We start from the raw sequence: 8,296 nt of genomic DNA, 5'->3' as shown, positions 1-8,296 counted from the left end.
TCAAGCACTGGATGAGGGAGCCCATGTTATTGGGAATGAGCCTGGAATTTTTGTGCCCTAGGCACTCACTAGAGCTCCATAGGCCCCGGCATACATAACCAGACTAGATGATTTGCCAAATACTATGGACACTGACTTTTTACATGAGCTTAAGTGGAGAAACTGCCCAGGGCCACATCTTTGCCCAAGGGCTGTGACAAATATCTTTCAGTCCTATAATTCCCCAGGCATTATGTGGGATACTTTGCTCCCTCCAGGTTCTCCAGGCACGATGCAAACATGTGGGGTGGTTGGTTCATTTGCAGCACCGAAGACCATCAAATTCCAGAAAGTCCAGAACACTCTGAGAAGCTCAGCAGAGAAACCATCGGTTTGAAAAGTGAGCAGTTGACAGGTTCAAGGGCAGGCTCCCAAAAGTGGGCGGGGGGATAATCTTCCTTTAAGCTCTCTCTCCCCACCCAATCCACCTTACTGCTAGAGTAATTGCCCTAAAACCAAAGTCAGATCTAGTCACTTCCTAATTCACAAACCCTAAATGGCTCCCAACACCTGCAGAATGAAGTATAAACACCTTCATAAGGGATTTCAGGCTGTCACTGTCTGACCCCAGGCCATCATTCCAACCTCATATCATGTTACATCCCTCCGTGCACTCCGGGCGATACCCCAGCCAACTGGACGTCTCATCATTCCTTAAATTCTACGTGTATTTCCCTGCCCCCACCCTCACATTTGTGTTTGGGCTACAATGCCTTCCCTTGCCTTTCTGGTCTACCAAAATTTTTCTTATTCACTGGCCCACTCAAACTGGAGTCCACCAACTACCCTTGTCCCTGCTTACATCTTATTTTTACTTTAATTCTGCCTTTGATTAGAATTCATTGTATAAATGTCTGTTCCTCCCTCCTTTGCCACTTTATTTTTGAGGACATGGACCATGTCTTACTAATTTTTGTTTTTCCCACAGCTCCCATTATATAGTCCTGATCAGTTGGACAGATAATATTTGTTGGATAAAGGAATGGGAAGCTGACTTATGTCCTTACTTAAGCCAGCACTCCATCTAGCATTGGTGGAATAGGATTTGTGATAAATGCCACACTGCTTAAACAAGAAGGAACTGTTTGTTTGGAAGAAGGTCTTTGGGGGAGAAAGAGCACTGGAGCAAGATTCGGAAGACTTGGGTTTGGATGCTGGCTGGGAAGGCAAGGGGGTTGTAGGCCAAGACTGTAAATGGTTCCCCACTCTCCATTCTCCCCTTCTCTCTTCTGAATAGAACATTCAAGTTTTAGCTGAGCTCATGACTTTCCAGCTGAAGACCACTTTGCTTGGTCATCCTTGAAACCAGGTATCAAAATTTCGGCCAAAGGAAAATGAGTGGAAGACATATGAGCAACATCAGAAGTGTGCATTTAAAATGAAAGGAAGGCCCTTCACTTCCTCTCTTCCTCTCTTTGTAGGAATGTAGGAATGTGGAGTCAGAGTGAAGTAGCAATGCATATTTGATGACAAGGATGAGGCAAACCTCCTAGGTTGTGATGGTGCCATTTGCTTCATCTGCAATCTTCCTCACCCCACTGTACTGCAGCCTCATCCTTCCTTAAGACTTCATCTTGCTCAGCCTAAAAATCTTATTTTTGATTCCTCATTCTATCAAAGAAAGATACCTAATCCATTAACAAATCCCATTGGCTCTACTTTCCAATATATCCAGAATTCATTGACTTCTCACCACCTCTACTGGGGCCAGCCACAATTACCTTTTCCCTGGATTACTACAATAACTGTTTATGACCTCACAGCATTTATCCTACTCCCCTCTTTCCGCACCATCAGTTTCCATAGAGAAGCCAGAGTGATTCTTTTAACTCCTAAGTCAGATTAATCACCCCCTTCCCAACCCTCTCAATGCTTCCCACCACAATCAGAGATGAAAAGTCCTAGCAATAGCCTATAAAGCCCTACATGATCTGGGCCTTTTACCTCTCTGCATTTGTCTACTACTTCCTTCCCACTTCTCTCCTCCAGCTGCTTAGCAGCTCCTTGCTGTTCCCCATACACTTGGTATACTCTGGTCTCAGGGCCTTTGCATAGTTATTCCTTCTGCCTGAAATGATCTTCCTTCAGATAGCCACGTGGTTAACTGATGTTTGTTTGAATGTTAGCTTCTTAACTAGGCTTACCCTGAAAAGTCTATTTAAAATTGCAACCCCTTGGGGCGACTGGGTGGCTCAGTTGGTTGGGCGACTGCCTTTGGCTCAGGTCATGATCCTGGAGTCCCAGGATCAAGTCCCGCATCAGGCTCCCTGCTCAGCAGGGAGTCTGCTTCTCCCTCTGACCTTCCCCCCTCTCATGTGCTCTCTCTTTCATGCTCTCTCTCTCTCCAATAAATAAATAAAATCTTTTAAAAAATTAAAATAATTAGGCGCCTGGGTGGCTCAGTTGTTAAGTGTCTGCCTTCAGCTCAGGTCATGATCCCAGGGTCCTGGGATCGAGCCCCGCATGGGGCTCCCTGCTCCGCGGGAACCCTGCTTCTCCCTCTCCCACTCCCCCTGCTTGTGTTTCCTCTCTCGCTGTGTCTCTCTCTGTCAAATAAATAAATAAAATCTTTTTTAAAAATTTAAAAATAAATTAAATTGCAACCCCACCTCCACCCCCATCCTCCTCATTACCTGCTTGCTTTGTTCTTCTTAGCACTTACCATTTTCTAACATACCTTACAATTTATATTTTTGTCTATTGTCTATCCCCCCACACAAGAATATAAGCTGATTGTGGGCAACAATTTGTATATATATATATATCTCCATATTTTTTCACCAATGTATCTCCTGTGCCATGGTATATAATAAGCACTCAATAAATATTTGTTGAAGGAATAAAAATCACAAGGATTCTGGAGTCCCAGCACCATGGAGTTGTTATATCCCTGAACAGTTCTACGACACAGAAACAAATTTCTGCTTTTGTCAAGTTGGGTCTTTGTTATGGCAACTGACTCCAGTCCTGATACAAAGGTTAGGAGCTTGGGCTTTGGACTTGGAAAACTCCACGCAGTCCTATCACTCCCCTGCCTGCAACCCTCCTATGGCTGTCTATCACAATGAAAGTAATTTCTGATTTTCCTTACCAGCCAACAAATCAAACCAGATTAATTTGATCTGGCCCCCGACTTCATCTTCCACTTCTTCACGTACTATTCTCACTCATGTCTGTTTCTTCATTAGGGCCTTTGCCCCTACTGTTCCACCTGCCTGAAACACTCCCCGCCAGCCCCTGCCCCAGATCTTTATAGGACTGCCTCCTTGTCATTAGTCCAACGTCCACCACCGCAGAGAGGTCCTTCTTGGACATCCAACCTACAAAGAGAGCCTTGCCATCCCTGTCTCAGGATCCTTCTCTACCCCTTCACCCTGCTTTTTATTCATGATAGTGCTTAATATAATTGCTCATTAAACTTCTCATTATTTGCCTGTCTACATTGAGAATTGGGTGTTTTATCCATGAGCTCCCATCCACTGTTGGTTGAAGTTTGCATCCACGGGTGGTAATTCCCTGCTCACATCTGAGATGCCTCTAGGTCAAAATATCACGGGGACAGAAAACAAAGATATTTAGGTGCACCTTTGAGGTGAGACGCTATCCGTGCCAAGTGATGGAAACCCTCAGGGAGCAGCTCAACTGAGAGGTTGGCTGAGGGGTTGTAAGGGGGCATTAGAGGCTCTGATAGACATTACTCTCTCCCCATGCTCCCCCACAGATGTGTAAGCTTTGTGAGAAGGGGACTTTGTCCAGTACTCTTTTCTTAGTGCATACAGCAGTGCTTGGCCTTAGCAGGTATTCAGAAAATGTTAGCAAAATGAATTCATTAAATTCCATAGACTTTTCTTTATCTTTTTCCTCACCTGTAAAAGGGGAATCATAATCCAGTTGATTTCACAAGGTTATTGTGAGAATCAAATCTAATAAAACATGGAAGATGCTTAGCACAGGACCACAGAAAATTAGAAAAGACCACAGAAAATTGTAAGGTGTTATGATTCAGCTGTGTGATTTTGATCTAGAGAACACTTACTTCCTCTAGGCCTCAATTTTTAAATAATCATAGTTTAAATAATCATAGTTTTACCTTTCTCCAAGTCGGAATAAGAGCAAAATGTGATGATATGTATGAGTGACAGTATTGTATAGATATACATTGTGATTATCACTCACTCATCCTTTTGAGTTGCAGGGATTAGTCCCAGCTGGGCAGGCAGGCAGGCAAAAATCCCCGTCCTCATGAGGCTTCGAGTCAAATGGGAGAAACAAACAATAAAATGAATATATACATTCTGAATCTTTGTGTCCTAGGTAATCACTTGACCTCTGGGCCTCAATATTTATAATTAGACTGGATGATCTGCCAAACCCTATGTCTCTGACTTTTTAAATATGAACTTAAGTGAAGAAGCTACCCAGAGAATGCAATTTGCATAAAGACTTTACAGAGAAGAGGGAGCAAGCTGAGTATTCTTGTTAAATTACATTGTTTACCAATCAGGATACACTAAGCAATGCTGTGGCAGCAAACATCCCAGTGGCTCTAGACATTAAAGGTTTATTTCTTGCTCACACTACATATCTACTCTACTTTGTCAGGGAGCTGTTTGACATTGGCCTCATTCAGGGACAAAAACTCTACCACTTGGAATGTCTTAAGTTACAGAGGTAGGGAATAAAGAGGGCTGGAGAGTCACTTACTGGCAATAAATTGCTCCCTCCTGAAAGTGACATGTCACTTCTACCTACATCTATTGACCAGTTATATGGTCTTGTTCAACTGCCAGGGACAGGGAAGTATAATCTTCCCACATACTTGAAAGGGGAGGAAAATGCAGATGAACAATGGAAATTTCTACTACATTTAATAATCTGCTTTTTCCACATAAGATGTCACAAAATTATTTATAAGATGGTCAACATTTAAAAAATCTTTTATTGGGGTTCCTGGGTGGCAGAGTCGGTTAAACATCTGACTCTTGGTTTTGGCTCAGGTCATGATCTCAGGGTCCTGGGATCTAGCCCCGTGTCAGGCTCCCTGCTCCGCAGGGAGTCTGCTAGTCTCTCTCCCTCTGTCTCTGCCCTCCTCCAAATAAATAAAGAAATCTTTAAAAAAATTAAAAAAAAATCTTTTATTATGGGAAATTTCAAATACATACAAAACAGGATAGGATAATGAACTCCCAGGTATCCATCACCCATTAGCACACCACTATTTTTAACCACTGAAAAAATTTCCATTGTACAAAGGAGCTTCTTATTTTTTTTTTTTTCTTATTTATCTAAACTCTTGTGTTGGGTACTGCTAAATTTTGCCACTACAAATCATACTGCAATGAACAACTTTACTCATAAGTTGTCACTTATTTAATTATTTCCATATGACAAAATCCCTTTTAGTGACAACTTTCAGACCCATCTTTCTCCCAACCAACTGACTTCCTGGGTCACTGCTCATTCCCAAAGGAATGCAGAGTCCCAGGATAAAGGGAAGGACAGGGCAGCAGGTCCTATCCAAGGAAAATGTTCTATAATTTTTAATAATACTCTAGACATATATATTCAAGGAAAATATGATTAATACATAATTTATCAGACTGAACTAAAATATGATTTGGTGCTCACTTTGGCAGCACATATACTAAAATTGGACCGATACACAGAAGATTAGCACAGCCCCTTGCAAGGCTGACATGCAAACTCATGCAGTGTTCCATATTTTAATTAACAAATTAACTAATTAATTAATAAACAAATAAATAAGTGATTTGTGGTTGAAGAGTTTAACATCTCTTAAATGGTTAATTAATGAGAAAAATTCTGAATTTCCTCCCAAAGCTTCCACCCCTAATACAAATCCCCTTCCTGGAGAGAGTACTTTGAGTCAGAGCCTTGCAGTTTGATAGGAAGACATGAATCCTGGTTTCAGGCACACACTATCTATAAGCTATGTGACCTAAGTCAAGTTATTTGACTTTTTCCAAGCCTTTATTTTTTCTATTTGTAAACTGGCAATTCTAACTCACAGCTTTGTTGTGAAATGTAGGTAACATGGTGTTTATGAAAGCATCTATTACCAAGCCTGGTATATGATGGGCACACAATAAAAATTTCATTTTCTTTTTTATCCTTTTTTTCTCTTTTATTTTCAGGTTATACTCAAGGCATGAGTGTTGTAGTGGTTTTGAACAACAGTTTTCATGTTACAGTTCTTAGTGAGCATGTCCTTCTTGAGAATATGTCCAGCAATCAATAACATTGTTTTGAAATTAGTATTTTTCCATGACACCAAAAAAAATTTTGGAAAATTCTTTCAGGTAAGTCCTTTCTTTGGAAAATTCCCATTCCCTCATTTGCAGCAATCAAGTGCTATTTACCCCAGGACCCAACACCTTTCAAATGGTTATTTTCAATGTTAATAAATGATTTCATTCATTTCCTATTTTCCTCTGTTCACCAACCTGCCAGCCGCTGACCTTAAAATAACTGTACTGGTAAACAACTGATTCAGATTATTAGTAGGATATCTGTAATTGTGTTACATGGTCCACCCAGTTGGAAATGAGCAGACATGGCTCCTAGCACCTGGCTGTGTGAATTGGTGGCCAGCTTAGGAGGGCCTGGAAAGAAGGGTATCATAAAACTTGAAAAGATGAGTTCAAGGTTGATGAGAATAGAAGGCTCTGTTTTGCTCTTGTCATATTCTCCAGAGTGGCTGGCACATGGCAGCACAGAGTAGGAATTAATAAGTACATCTGGTTTGAGTGGATGCCGGGAAGGGGGCAAGTGTTATCCTTCTCCAAATTCAATTTTGCTCCAATTTTTTTTTTCAAGACCCTTCCTATTTTTGATAATTTTCACCGTTTGGGGTTTCTTTTCTTCACCTGTCAAACTTCTCTTTGTATTTCTTACTCTACCTAGTGGCAAGGCTGGCCCTCCGAGAGTTCAGTAAATGTTTGTTGAATGAACAAAAGGTACAGAAGGTCTTCTGCAAAAGATACAAGAAGCTAAACTCTGAATGTTTTGAAAGAGAGAGATTGAGCAGGTGAGAGAGAAAGATAGACTGCATGCCTTTGTGCGTGGATATTTACATGTCTGATTTTAAAGTGCTCCTCTTCAAGGTGAGACACCAGATCACTGTTGCACTAAGATGTATACTCATTATTCATAGCTTTCTGATGCTGAAAGTTAATTAAGAAAACTCTACGAAGCATTCAAATCTGGTTTCTCAACAGTGATTTTGATGACTTGAGTTGTGGTTTTTTTCATCCTTATTGCTTTCAGATATACATAAATCTTTTCTCTCTCCATTTTTCCCCATGTGTGTGAAATGTGATACTTTTCAGTATTCTTGGGTTCTTTTGGAATTCAGACTTTTCACTTCCTCCACATCTGCTATGAAACTGAATATTGATTAATGTGACCCATAAACCTAACTGGTTAAATGGGGCCAATGACCAATTCCTATTCTTGGATTTTTTAGGAGTTTCTATCATTTTTTCCAATCTCTCTCATAACTGTGCTTTTGTTGTTGTTGTTGTTGTTGTTAATGAAAAGATTAAAGGAAAATTATATCAGCAGTAAAGTTCTCAAACACATCTGAGGCTTAAATTCCAAGCCTTTTGACCAATACTAACCCAGACTATCTTACTAAATTTAAGATAAAAATGTTTCTAACCTTGCCACTTTTGCCCTATAAAAATTACAGAATAATGTGAAAACATATAACACCTAAACATCTCCAGAAAGAAGTGCCCATTTCATTGAAAGTCTCACATATGACAAAGAATAATTAGCAATAAAATAGGATTATCACTCAGTGATTCCACAGGACAAAAATATACTTAAGGAGAAAAAAACTATAACCCTCAAGGGTCTGATATTCTGACTTCGACTGGTAAAAGATGCTATAAAGGATGGATGCCATGAAGACTGGGAGAGCAATTCAAGTCATACTATCACTTTTTCCCAAACAGAGTAGGATATACAGAGTCCTTGGTTACGAAATCCCAAGGGGTGCTATTTACATAGAATACAATGAAACCTTCCATAGTTTGTACAACCTGGAGACCTGAATGTATGCAAGCAAATGAGCAGAGGCTTCCTCTAAGTAGCCACTCCCATAGAAAGTCTTAATCCCAAAATATTGCCTTGTTAAACTTTGGAATTACCTTAAAGGTCTGTGTTACATTCTTTGGAATATCCTTAATAACTGCAAATAATCCTTCAATGGTGGACTTGACATTTGGAAATA

General features: G+C 40.4%; 1 non-coding gene across 1 annotated transcript; it reads left to right on the top strand.

The window, feature by feature from the left end:
* Positions 1-5,659: 5,659 nt before the first annotated feature.
* LOC118016381 lies at positions 5,660-5,765 on the top strand. Its single transcript, XR_004680799.1, has one exon. It is a non-coding gene; the product is annotated as a U6 spliceosomal RNA (small nuclear RNA).
* The last annotated feature ends 2,531 nt before the right edge of the window (positions 5,766-8,296 follow it).

This window comes from Mirounga leonina, unplaced genomic scaffold (genome assembly GCF_011800145.1).
Source record: "Mirounga leonina isolate KUSES-001 unplaced genomic scaffold, KU_Mleo_1.0 Mir_166, whole genome shotgun sequence".
In the NCBI taxonomy this organism is placed as follows: domain Eukaryota; kingdom Metazoa; phylum Chordata; class Mammalia; order Carnivora; family Phocidae; genus Mirounga; species Mirounga leonina.
This window is presented reverse-complemented; position numbering and strand designations above follow the sequence as displayed.